The following is a 14,367-nucleotide window of genomic DNA, read 5'->3' as shown; positions in this document are numbered from 1 at the left end:
ACCATTCCTAACCCAGGGTATCATTCCTACCCAGGGTATCATTCCTACCCAAGGTACCATTCCTACCCCAGGGCACCATTCTACCAAAGGTACCATTCCTAACCCAGAGGGTACCATTCCTAACCCAGGGCACCACTCCTATCCCAGAACACCATTCCTACCCCAGCACACCACCTCCCGAGATCTCAATGGCTCGCTCCCTTAGGGTGGCATCGCATTCCAGCACTCATCCCCGACAGTTCGGCAGCCATGCGCACAGGGACAGGAATGCTGTAAAGCCCACCACGGATGCAGAATGCAGCCCATCACTGGGACACCAGGAGGACCTCACCTGCTGGCTCTGAGCTTTTCTCAATCTCTACGGACCCTCACCACACAGAAATTCCCTGTGCCGGGTGAAAGGGAGCTTTTAGAACCAATTCATGGGTAGAAAAAATTACAATGGTTTACAAAAGCTCTGTGGAAAGCAAAGTATTGCAGAAGGCTTAGCAATTTGCATCCATTTTAACACCGCTGCTGGGATATGTAGCAAAGCACAGTCTGGGTTTCCCTTATTGGGTCAGAACATGTTATTTAAAAAAGAAAATGAACGCCTTCTTATTAATCAGCTCAATTCTCCTCTAAATCACTGTGTGCTCATTCAGTTGCATGCAGGCCTAGGGAACAGTATAATGTCTGCTAATTTCTACACAAACTCCATGAGGAATCAATTTCTCTTTATGGTCTTTTTATTTGGCAAAGGTACACTGGGAAAATGTGCTTTTTTTTCCCCAGCCAAGAACTACAATGTAAAGAGAAATTATTTTTTAATATATATTTTTTAAGTCACACAGCTCAAAACCGTAAATAAGGGCCAGGGATATAGCTCAGTGGCACAGTGCCTGCCTGGCTAGCTCAAGGTCCTGAGTTTGATTCCCAGTACCAAAAAGAAAAAGAAAAAAAAAAAAAAAACAAAAACCTGTAAACAAATAATTCACATGGGAATGTTTAAAAATACTCAGGGCTGGGGATGTAGCTCAGTGGTAGAGCACTCACTTGGCTTGGTGAGGTCCTGGGTGTGGTCACCAGTGCAGACCCAAACAAGCAAACAAAAGCCAATCAGTATCTTAACACTCTGGCTATGTTCTTCTTTGGTAAATGCTTCCATCTTTGAAATCTAGAAAGCACAGTGGAATTCAAATATTGAAGTGATCCCCCCAACAGTGAAAGTTCTAGACTTGGTGTGCATTTTCCATCTGCTGGGATGCAAGATTTTTTGCCTGGTTTGTTCACTGCTATCTTCCCTGCATTTCACATATTAAGCACTTGAAAAATATGTTTGCTGGTTAGCTGAACCTGTTATACTGAAAGGTGAACTACATGCACCTATAAAGGACCTAACTGTTCACGAAGTGCTCAGTATGCAGTAATAAGGATGCCAGGGTACAAAGCTAGAAAATGAAGGCCTTTCCTGTGCAAATAGCTCTTGATATAAACACTACACATTCATGTGAAAAGATGGTCCCCGACACCAGGTGTCCTTAAAGATGATGCAGTCCCTGCTTCCTCACCTTCAGGGACTGGAAGGTGAATATTATGGCAGGAGCTCGAGCAGCTATCATAGACCCAGGACAGAATGCTGAAACCTTCATTACAAGGCTTTGGAAAAAGTTACCTTGTGGGTCATTTCCTGCTTGGTGAATTATTCACCTTGCCTTTTATTCTACCCAATGGGCAAAAGGGAATATAGCATTAAATCTATAATGCCTAACGTGCGGGTAAGAAAGTTGGAATACACCAAGGACTTTGGTCCCTTCCCAGCTTGGCAAGACTTGAGCTATCCTGGCTAACTGTTCTATGCCACCTTAGGAGAAGGGCTGAAAATAGCACAAAGCAGCAGCTTCACTCCCTGGGGTGCCCCGGATGAGTTTAAAAGGCCAAGCTCAAAACCCAGATTGAGACTGGGATTTGGTCATTAACTCAGAAGCCCTATGCTTGAGTTCCAATGCATTTGTCATGTGACAAATGTCACTGGAATCTACACTGTCCAACAAAAATACAAAGCAAGGCTTACTTACGCTTTTAAACCTGCCGGTAGCCACTTAAACATGTAGAAAATTAATTCTGACAATACATTTTAATGAAACCCACGCTAAATAATAGTGTTAAAATTTGTATTTCATATTTTAAAAAAATTACTTAGCTGTTTCAGGTTTCTTTTTCCCACGCAACTGCCAAAATCAACACAGGTGTCTGTATTTTACACTTTGAGTTCACCTCAGCTTGGACGCTAAATTTTTCATGGAAATAACGTGGCTGGTATAGTACACAGTTGTAGTTTAGGAACTGCACCCCTGAAAGTGTACAGCCACGTACACGTGGTCTGCAACATTCTTTTCAGTTACTTTTCAGTAACTGACGCGAGTATTGGCTTTTAAATTTAAGTGAATTTAAAGGAAGTAAAATGCTAAAGTCTGATCCCTGGTGACGCTACCCACAGGTGAGTTGTTCCCAAGATCAGCCACCACACTGGTCGGGCAGGTCAGTGTAGACACCGAGTCCACAAAGCCAAAAGCCTTGGACTGTCGTGTGAGGCACAGATGGATATGGGGATTTTGGGGGCCATGCCTTTCCTCTTTAATTGATCTACGTGCAAATTTTAAAATTATTTGATCACATTTTTTTCCTGGGCCAATTCCAAAAACATTAATACCACGTTAGTTTAACACCATCCCTTCCTAACAGCAGTGAACGTTCTGACTGAAAATTATTTTCCATTTTGTGAGTTGATCTTCCCAATTTCAGCTAGACAAGGGAGCTTAGAAGTCTCAGACTGAACTGCCCAGATTGTACACTGTATTTTGCCAAGTACTGCACCAATGCTCTGCACCCCCCCAACGGACAATTTAAAAATACGGATTATTTGTAGAAATGATACTATTTGGAAAATAAATATGGCATTATTATATATTAAAATAGCAACCCCAGGATGCACGCAAATTCTAATAAATATCACAATATAAATTTCACCTGTTTCTTTTTACTTTCATTTGTGCTTCTATTCTGTTCCTACAGATGGATCACCCCTAGTGCCTCCCTCAGTGACCTGAGACTGAAGTTTGGGGATGGTAATCAGCAAGAGGAAGAGGCACATGAAATCTTTTGGGTGAAATGATTCCTCTTTTTACTGTGTCTGCTGCATATTTTTAATTCCACACCCATAACATCAATCTTACACCCAACCGGTCTGAAGCATAGTAACATCCATACTTGGCTCTAGCTGAAAGCGAGCCTGTGGAGTGGGACAAACTGCTCTTTGTGAGGTTATTATTTTGTCTTTGAACTTGTCTTTAATAAAATGAGTGAGCATCGTTTTCATCAGACACCTAACCGAGACCCAGGTGGGAACTGTGGGTCTCAGGTGGCACAGGTGGCCCAGTCCACACATACCTTGAGCCCTTCATACATCTTGATTTCCAAGCCCTGATCTAGTAGGCAGCCCCGTGGGGTATGAATTTATACCAGGCAAGGAACCCACCAGACTGAGACCCCCCTCGCCTCTACATACAACAGGGATGGCTGATACTGGCCAGAGTACCAGGGCCTGCAGAAGGACACAGGCAAGAGCCAGGCATGGTGGTGCACACCTGTAATCCCAGCACTTGGGAGGCTGAGGCAAGTTCGAGACCAGGCTAGGCTACAAAGTGAGCTCAAGGCCAGCCTTAACTGCATAGTGAGACCCTGTCTCAAAAGCACACAGGCAGAGGTGCTGCTAATGAGCTTTCTCCTTGGCAACAACACTCAAATCCCAGTGTGCTGCTAGCTCAGGTGGAGTGGCCCCAGACCAGGTACCTCAGCCAGGACTACTCTTGGTTACTGAGGTTATTAGGGCCCTCTTATAGCCTCCTTCAGATCTGACACCCAGATCCTTTAAGAACTAAAAATTAAAATATAAATTAAAAATAAAATATATGTTTAAGGTAGATGAAATCTTGCCCCTCATAAGCACAGAACTAGTGCTTACAGATGCCTGGGCATCCACCACTACATTTAACCCACGATGGCAATCAAACAAGCAGGTTTTGAGTTATGGAGAGGAATATAATTGCCACATCAAGTTTTATCTTGAACTAATTCAAAGCCACCTCTGTGATGGACTGGCATCAAGGCGACGTGACTGATTTCGCAAGGTGGAAATTACGCAGAACAAGGAGAGAGCCTTTAGCCTTTATGTTTGCTTTGGTGGAGAGACGGTGTGTCCTGTTTGTCCATGATTGAAACTGGCAGTGCCCCACACAACTGAGTTCAAAGTCAAAGTCATCCACTGGCCGCCTCCTCCACAGAGCAGTGTGGGTGCTGTGTGCTACTCCTCCTGCTCTACCCACTTTCAGTGCCCACCATGCACCGCAACGCCCAGAATGTTCTAGTTTATGCAAACTATGGAGAGGACAGATCTCGGAGCCATCTCTCCACAGATCAGCTCCAGCTACTGAATCTGACAAGGAACGACTCATTAGAACCTGGTCTACCTAGTCAACATCCTTTCGAGCAAAATATACAAAATTGGCAAGATGTTCAATCTGTGACGCTGTCAAATAGGCACTCTACCCCCAGTTATTGGAGCACCTTTTTTTTAGCAACCCAATGGTCATTTCTGAATTAGTTGCTTTCTCCTTTCATTGCAGTTTGAGAAACTTTCCCTGGGGGAGAAAATAGACATTATCTTCAAAATGGACACCCTTAAAGGAAGAATTGGAGTTGGCATTAAGTAAGCTTTCCGACAGTGTAATGTCAGAAGACAGTGAAGGAGATACATGATAGATAATGCACAGAAATTTAATAATGACTCCCAGAAATACAGAAAATAATTGCCTCTGTGTTCTGAGTCTAAGACAGCTCAACACAGTGAAGATAGTACCTTGCATGCTTATTAATTCCTGATTGGGCCGGTGATATACCTCAGCAGGACAGCGCCTGCCTGGCAAGCGCAAGGTCTTCAGTTCAATTCCTGGCACCAAAAAAAAAAAAGGAAAGAAAGTCCCTGATCACAGTAAGGCACATATGTATGCATCATACACACATGCACACACATTCTTGGAAACCCTGAACTTTCGCTAATGACCAGTGGACAGAGACTGGCAAATTTGCCCATTTGTAATGGTATTTTAAAAATAATCTTTTATTGACTAACATAAGAATCTGTGTGTTTCCCACGCCTGTCACTCTAGGAAAACACTTGTCGCTGGATAAGTGTAGGAGGATGCAGGTGATGAGCAGCTCTTGTAACATCCAAATACCCAACACATGAACGAGAAGTCACAACTGTAGTACACGACGGAGACCTTTCAGGAAAAGGGGAACCACAATTAACACGGTGTCTAATCTGAGTACATTAATTTGCTAACACATTCTCCTTGTGTTCTGGATTTAGCTCTTACTTAATATGCAGCTCTCTAACATGCAGACTGGGAGTTTGGCTCCAATCCGGAGGCCAGGGTAGCCAGCAAACCTCAGAAACGGTGCGTTTAGCCAAAACTCCCACACGGCAGTCCTTAAAATCAAGTAGAACTCAAGGGAACCCCAGAAAGTATAATGTTCAAAAGAACCCGAGACACATCTTTTTAAGTGGCTCATGTTCAATTTACGGGAAAAGGAAGGTAAATGGCTGACCAATATAGTAAAATATTCCACCTCGTTAGGAACGAGGGCTGAAGGGGTGGAGAGGGATGGCACGCATTCTGGGTTCAGTTAAGCAGGACCCTGTGTGCTGTTTGCAGAGCCTGCAGCCCCAGCCCCTCCTCCTAGCCATCCAACTGGCTCGACCTTTCAGGAAAGCAATTTGGTAATCGGTCTCAAGAGCTCTTGAGTTCTATTTTCAGCAATCTACCCTAAAGCAAAAATTGGAAGCAATTTAAATCTCCAACCACATGTGTTAAATAAATTATAGAACACACACTTGACGGAATACATTCATACAAATATTTGCAATCGATGTTGGTCGATGAGCCAGCACTTTGCCTGTCAGGTTAAGTAGAAGATGCAGCACCTGAGGAAGCTGAATATATAGTAGGTCGGACATGGACACACACACACACACACACACACACACACACACACACACACGCACGCACATACGAGCACATGTGCACCAGCATTGGAAGAAAACACATAATGCAGAATATAGGTGAGGACCATCTCTGGGTGCGTGTATAAGTGTTTCTTTCCATGCCTACTTTTATTTTTCAAACTGTTCATAGCACATTATTCTTGACAGGAAAGAGTCATGAGGACCCAGGCAAGTGGAGAACCACCCCCAGGTGTTCCTGGAAGGATACCCCGCCTACCTGCCTCTTCCTAAGCCTACCTGCTCCCTCCTAAGTGTGTGCAGGATGAATTTCCTTCCTCTGCATGGTCTGCGGGGTGCCTCTCTCCCCAGCTGTATGCAAACCAACCCCTCACCGTCACCTTTTTTATATTTTTATGATGCTAAAGTCTATAAACACAACATTAAATATTTATGGATGATATTTGCTGCTTCTAAAAATACCCAGAGGAGAAAGACACTCTCATTACAAGCCCTAAGCATTCCCTTCTTGCTGACTTAACTGGGGCTGGCTCTCCTGCAGCCGGGCTGACAGGTGCCCGAGGCACCTGGGCTGGCGCCTCCCTGCTCCCAAGAAGCCAGGGACTGGGCCCGAGAAAAACCTCACAGCTGACTGGTTCCACACCTGGGGGCATGCCATGTCGCTGGGCTCGTCAGTGCATTAGGAGAAGTAACCAGATGTTAGATTAACCAGTGAACCAGGAGTACCACGAAGCCCCCAAACCAGTTTTTTCTTTAAAAACCACTTCAGGTGCCTTATGTTAACTTAAGACAGATCAACAACCTGAAATGTGCTGTCAGATTGGATGCAGGGGCGACAACAACTAAAGTATTAGGAACAAGAGAGTCAAACTCTACATGGATTCTACACTGAAAGGCTCTCACAGGCCGCTAAATTCTCCCTCCATGACAAAGAGGCCAACATTATGGTCCTCCATGAGACCCCTGCAGGGGCTGGGGATTTAGCTCAGAGGCACAGCACCTGTCTGGCAAGCGTGAGGTCATGAGTTCGATTCCTGGTACCAGAAAAAAACAAAACAAAAAAACGAAAAACATGAAATCTCTGCACCTTCTATCAAGTTGGGTGAATGGATCTATATAGATATGCTTTCATGGGAAACAAAAACAATCTTTACGAAGTGAAGTCTCCATTTGTGGGCTTTGAAAGAATGATGCATAGAAAGGGAGTAAATCTTAAGCTCATGGTAGAGAAATCCAACACCCACAACTCTGACCTAGTGGTCAAGGTCAACAGTAATAGTGCCCAAGCATTCTGATGGTACTTGGTGCCCGGAGGGCAGGGTTCTCCTCCGCAATTCCCCAACCCCTGTCTAACCAAATGAATGCCAGGTCAGCCCCAACGGAAGGATTTTCTATGACACATCTTACCAGTCCCCCTCAAAGCTATTGGGGTCAGCAAATATGACTCTGAAAAACTCATAGGCGAGAGAAAAGTAATGGGACACAAAGACTCTCTGCAAAATATTGTCCCGGATAGGACCCTGGGAACAACAACAGCAATAAAATTCATGGAAAACGTGAAACCTGCCTGAAAGAGTCCAAAATATGCATTATCATGTACAAGAAGAGGAACGTCTATGCATATCACTCCTTATGATTCCGTCTCATCCAGCTCCTTCTGCGGAGCTGACCACCTGTGGGCCTGTCTTCCAGGTGAGATGTCACACAGTAGAGAGAAGGCTCTGCAGAAAGCAGTGGTCTGCAATCTACGCCAATCTGCCCTTCCAATTTTAGCATACCTGCACAGGTAGACTAGTTGTAGATCACCCAAAACCAACCAGCCCAATCTGCATCACCAGCTAGTACCAAGGCAAAACAACTGAATAACATCACTTCATTGTGATGAGCTTTCCTCACTGCAAATATTCAACACATTAATGATCTTCAGGCTTGACAACCCTGGAGTGAACACAGACACAACTCCATCACGTGGCCGCCATTCACGAACACCCCAGCGGCGGCCATTCAACGTGCTGTCTTCTTTCACGTGCCCTTTCTGCTTCTGTTATTTTCTGCTGCCTATCCCCTTGGGAAATGTTGGGTACCTGGCTCAGTTAGACCTCAAAAATAAGGAGAGGGAGATTTCTTCAAGGACAAAGGGTCTTTCCCTTGTAGGCCTTGGTGCCATGTCTTAGGAAACATGGGCACCGTAAGAGACTCTTAAAGCTTCCCTTCCAATTTTAAAATCTCAGGATCCTACAAAATCTTCAGGAAGCCAATCCTGAGATTCCTAATGTCACGAAATAGAACGAGCACGTATCAGGTTCATGAGTTCAAATCTGATGTGCCTCAAATCACTCTTTAAAAACTGCCCTTCCTACCCTCTCTGCCCCCACTGCCCTGTCTCCAGGGCTTCACACAGTTACTAAGCAGTACCCACTGAATGCAGGACCTTTGTGTTGCAAGAGTAAGAGGCAAAGTCATGATGAAGAGATAAAATCTTGTAAACTCTGTGGACATCTGGAAAAGATCCTCGCTACTGTTATTTTCTAAGTTAACTTTGCCTGTGAACTGTAAAGAAGGTTACTCTACTGCTTCATTATTTTAAAAAGGAAAGGCCAACTGTCACAGTATGGTAGCGCTTGTGTTCAAGTCACCTTTATTTTACTTATTAGTGACCCCCACGTACAAGAGCACTGATGCTGGCAACAGGGGTGAGGGAGTTGTGGAGAAGCCTGCCCTCCGGTCACCAAGCACCATCAACACGACTGGGCACTGTTACAGTTGGCCTTGATTGTCAAGGTCGTGGCTGCATGATTTCGCTACAATGAGGTTAAGGTTAGGGTTCTTTCAAAGTCCACAATTGGACGCTTTATCTGTGGGCTCCTGTGGCTCCAAGGGTTAGACAGGGGACATGATCCTGTGGTGGAAATTTAGAAAATTAGAATCAACTAGTAGTCTGACACCATATAAGGACAAAATAAGATCATACAGCCCACCACGTAGCTCATCTGTTAGACTCCTTCAGCTTTGATTGACTACACCCAACTACAAACCAGAGATAACCTGACCCAGCTCAGATTGACTGTGCCCCGCTGCACAGCCTGTACTTCCTAGCAATGAGAGATGACCAACACTATTATTCATTTACTTAATGGATTTTCTGCCCGGCAATGAGAGATAAGTGATGCTACCCAATAAAAATTGACCATGCTCTTAAGCCTTTGATTCTCCCACTTGCAAACCTATATAAACTAAACCCACAGCCAGCTCTGGCTGATGCTTTGGAGGTGATCCCCCATTAGTCCTCTGCGTAATAAAGTTGGTTGCCTTCCAACTCCTTGTGCAGAGTGTTTTCCATTCGTTTCGATATCGGTTCCACAAGGGTCCAAAGAACAGGAGCCGTTGTCTCAGTTTTCTGCACTGGCAGTTACCTGGGGCCAACTGTGGTCCAAAAATACTAAAATGGAAAATTCTAGACATAATTAAGTTTTAAATGCATATCAGCACGATGAAATCTTCTGTGGTCCCAGCCCATCTTACCCAGGACAGGAATGGACTCTTTTTGTCCATACCCTACCTATTAGTCACTTAGTAGACATCTTGGGTATAAGACCAACTGTCACAGTATGGCAGCACTTGTGTGCAAATCACAGAAGTGATTTATTTTACTTATTAGTGACCCCAACGTATAACAGCAGTGAGGCTGGCAATTTGGAAATGACAAAGAGAAGCCAGAAAGTGTTTCCTTTAGGTGAAAAGACCAAAGTTTACCATAGGTTTGTATGTATGGGGAAAATAGCATCTAAGAGGTTTGGTGCTATCCGTGGTTTGAGGCATCCCTCCACCAGAGTTCTTGGGTACCCAGCCTGGATGAGCAAAGATGACTGATTTTCCCACGGATTTCTGGTAATGATTACCACCTCCAGGCAGCCCTTCTCTAACCACAACACCAATTTATGGGAACAAAAACTAAACCAGGCTGTGGCAGGCAGCCTCTTAGATGGTGCCCAAGGAGCCCTGCCTGTTAGAGTCACACTCCAGTGCAGTCCACTCCATACTGACCACAGCTGTTGCAGAACCTGGTGGAAGTTACGGCACGCCACTCATGGGTGGAGAGAGCATGGAACGGATCCTCTAGCCCCAGATGTTTACGGAGATTGTGACACAGGCTGACACCTTGACCGCGACCTACTGTGGGGCCCTAAGTCAGCAGCAGCCACCTGAGCTACACCTGGATCCAGACTCTCATGGTCTGCTTGAGCTCATCAAGCACCTACTGAGTTCTGGGGTAATCTGTTACACAGCAATCAGCAGCTAACAAACACAGGGACTAAATCTGGAGCAGCTCCTCAGTAACAAGGGGAGACTGTGGCACAGAAAAACCCTACCCCCGATCCACCCCTGCTGAGCCAATCATTCTTATTGAGTTCTACCAGCCTTCAGGCACGCACACAAACACAAACAAAAGACCCAGCAAACAGCATGGATCTGTCTGGTCACCATCAATTTGTCTGCTTTTGATAAAATTGGAGTCTAGTCGGGTCATCATCCACCTCCCAGATCCAGAAAGCAGACTGGCACGTACTTTCCCCGCAGCCCCAGTGTTTCCTGCCCTTCTCGGCTAAGTGCCTGGCCATCCAGATGGTAATAAGTGGCATTTTTATTAGATTTGAAGAAAGTCTCTGCTTCAGTTCTTGATGTACTGTGAGGCTAGCCCTGCAACGCCTCTGATTTATTTCAGCAAATTCTTGACAGAAAGACATAAGAAGCTCTCCCATCAACATGAAGAGTAGGTTTCCCGGAAGCAAGCATGCCTCTGTGGCTCTAAATTACTGTGCTATGTCACAAAACAGAATGGAACCCCCCCTCCACACACACACACACACACACACACACACACACACACACACACATACACAACACAATTCTGGCCTTGTCTGAGTAGCTTGTTTATGAGTCCAATGTCGTCTCCAGAACAGACAGAGCCGATAGACACAACATGCTCATTACCTGGGATCTAATTATCCCCCCCTGCTGTGGTCTGTACTGTCAGCGCTGCCATGGAAGCTTATCCTCCCGGGGCCCCACTCTGTTCCCTAAAGGAGGAACCTGGTGACAACACACCCATGTTACTCCTGTTACCACGTGAAGCCACTGCCACCAGGAGAGAAAATTCGAAGGTCACAGTTTTACCTACCCCGCTCTGAGACTTCCAAACGTGGAGCATTTCCCCAAGACACAGTTTAGCTCGTTTCCCTGGTTAAATCACAGCTTCCTGGGCCCACACCCTGGGACCAGCGTCTGCACACACAGCATTCCTGCCGTTCAGCCATGTGGAAAGGTGCAACCCGGACCAAAATGCCCCGAGTGCACACCACTGTGAAATCCACACGGCAGAAAAGCCTCTCTGCTGCTCCAGGCCCACAAAGCGGAGAAATTACTTCGCCAGGAGGCAGCAATATGTAACAGTACAGATGGATTCGTGCTTCCTTGACTCAAAAAGTGTCCCTCAGTCAAGAGGATTATTTGCAGCCTCTTGGAAATAAATAAAAACAAACAAAATAAAAACACCAAAAGCACATCCAATTAATTGTGACTTCTGAGCTGCCTTTGGCCTTTGCGCTTGAATACGCTCCCGTGGGTAGAACGCGGTGGGTGCACTGACCTTCTAGGGAACGCCACACTTGGGGTTTGGTGTATTTACATGTTAGTTTTACTGAAGACAAAGACCTGTTGTGTGGATGGCTTTGGCAGCTCTGCCAGTGGCTAATGGTCCGTGAGTGCGGGGCACCGTGGCCATGGAGTTACCATGGGATAAACACAGGAATCTGAGAGGACCCAGGGGTGGGGCATGACCACTGAGATGGACTGAACCGGGACCCACAAAATGACAAGCTGAAGTCCTAAGCCACAGAACTAGAATTGCTGTAAATGTAATTTAGTTACGATAAGGACAAATTAGAGTAGGGTGGGCCCCTAATCTCACATGACTTGTGGCCTGAGGAAGATGGCCACAGAAAGACAGGGACATGCAGGGAGAAGGCCAGGAGCACCCAGCGAGAAGGCCATGTGACAAGAAGGAGGGACTGCTGCCACCCGGAGCTTGAAAGAGACAAGGAAGGACTCTTCCTCTACAGCAGTGACGGTGAACCATTTAGAGCTTTCAATGGTAACAGCCCATGGTGGCACACATGCTATAGGTGGCCACCTCTGCTCTAGAGGAGTCATAGGGAACATGACCATAGTGATGCCCCAGCTGGAACACTCGGCCTCCAGAGCTGAGAGGTTGCATGTTCTATGCTACCCTGCAGGTATTCCCTGGTATGGCCTCCTTAGAATCTGAGACGGCCACCAGCACAGCAAGCCTCAGCTCGGGAAATTGCAGACAGGAAAAGGCCCTTCTGATGGGCTCACCTGAGATCTCAGATTATGGATTAGCTATTTTTATTTTTCAGCTCTGGGGCTTGAACCGAGGGCTTTCACCCCAAGCCCTTGACATCTAGGGCTTTCACACCAAACTACATTTCTACCACTCTCACTCCTTAAGTCACAAAGTGTTTGAACTTGGTGCCGCTGTGTTTGAACTTTGATTCCCCTGCCTCATGATTGCCCTGCCTCAACTTCCCCAGTGCTGGGACTACTTGTGTGTGGCAGTGCACCTGGTTGGGATTAGCTATACCAGGGATTATCAAGTGTCCGCAAGAGCACACATATACATAAGCACATCTGTTTAGAGTACTGGCATCTCTATGCACATGCATATAAGCATTGTATTGTGCTTGGCATGACTTAGATGGTCACTCTGAAGACAAAAGTGGTCAGTGGGTTTCAGATCAGTGAAATAGACCAGAAACAATGGTTTAGCAGTCTCCAGGGACCAAGACGCCAAACCACACAGCGGATGAGAAATCATTGCTATAATGAGCTCATTCTCAGCAATGAGTCTTCTAGAAGAATTAATTTAAAACTCAGAGGGGCTGAAGGTGTAGCTCAGTGACAGAGAGTTTGGTTTGTCTGAACAAGAGCCTGGGTTCTAGCCCAGCATAAAAGAAAGTAAAATATCTGAAATGGCTTCTGTTAAAGACAAATGACACATTCATCGAGAAGGACATGCTCAAGTTCCCCAGCGGATAATTCACCGGCTTTCAGGTTCACTTCCTGGGATGTCTGAAAGTGAACAAATCCTCCTTTACCCCAATACTTTCCCACTGCATCATTCACGGTTTTATGCACTAGGGCTTCTTAGTCACAAGAACTGACCCAAGAATGCCAGCTCCATGTGGACTCACACAAACATTTCAGCATTTAATGGAGAACTGAGTCTTAAGTTTGCTCTTAAAACTTCGGTATGCTACTGCCCCATGCTGAGTCAACCAGGACTAATGACTAGAAAATAGGCACTACTCAAGATCACTGAGACTTTCCTGACAGTTCCAAAAGGGAGAAAACTCATTCCAACATCATTTATTAAGTAGCATAATTACAATCTGGTTTATAAATGTTCTTTGCAGGCTGTGTGGTTGAAAGGTTGGTCACCAGCCTGTGGTGGAGACTGGAACTTTTAGTAGGTGGGGCTAAGTGGGAGGAAGTGACATCACTGAGGATGTGCCCTCCAAGGGGATACTGGGACCCTGGTCTCTTCTCTCCCTCTCTCAGTCACCATAAGGTTCAGCTTCACCATGCACTGATGTTCTCCTTCACCATGGGCCCAACTGACCATGGACCACATCCTCCAAAATCATGAGCCAATACAAACCTTTCCTCCTTTAGGACGATTATCTCAGGTGTTTGCAACAGTGACAGAAATCTGACTAACAGCATATATTGCCTCAGAACCAAAATTCAGTGCACCTGTACATGGACAAGGTTGGGGAAATTTGAGTCAACTCTACCCACCCCTCACCATCCATACAGGAGGGAAAGAAATTGCCTCTTCAATTAATTAAGCAACTGCCATTAAAGAAACTACATGTTGTGCTGGGAGTGTAGCTCAGTGGCAAAGCATGTGTTACTAGCGCACATACACACACATAGGTTCAATCCCTGGTATCTCTCATATGTGTATGTGTACATGTATGTGTATGGGCATGTGTGTGTATGTACATGCATAGGCATGCAGATGTTCAGCTTCAAAGCCACCCAAAAGAGATGAGTCTTGCATCCAGCACTGCAGCAGACATGACTTCACAGATCCTGATTTATAACCTCCCATGACAAAGTGTGGTCTCAGAACTGACAAGGGCCACCAAGGAATAAGATGCGTAGCTGAAAAGGACTCCGCTTTGTCAAGCAACTAGAAAGCCGGTGGCCAGCTATGCTGA

General features: G+C 45.6%; 1 protein-coding gene across 2 annotated transcripts in view; it reads right to left on the bottom strand.

Moving 5' to 3' along the window:
• Positions 1 to 14,367, bottom strand: part of Tbl1x (transducin (beta)-like 1X-linked) — a 189,196-nt gene that overhangs the window by 81,518 nt on the left and 93,311 nt on the right. The window contains exon 1 of one of the 2 annotated variants that reach the window (XM_005406544.2): positions 11,244 to 11,302. The exons of the other annotated variant lie outside the window; for it this stretch is intronic. The gene's annotated coding sequence lies outside the window, so the exon portion shown is untranslated. Of the gene's footprint in view, positions 1 to 11,243; positions 11,303 to 14,367 lie in introns of those variants that run through there. 2 annotated transcript variants of the gene reach the window in all.

This window comes from Chinchilla lanigera, unplaced genomic scaffold (genome assembly GCF_000276665.1).
Source record: "Chinchilla lanigera isolate Chin_1 unplaced genomic scaffold, ChiLan1.0 scaffold00098, whole genome shotgun sequence".
In the NCBI taxonomy this organism is placed as follows: domain Eukaryota; kingdom Metazoa; phylum Chordata; class Mammalia; order Rodentia; family Chinchillidae; genus Chinchilla; species Chinchilla lanigera.
This window is presented reverse-complemented; position numbering and strand designations above follow the sequence as displayed.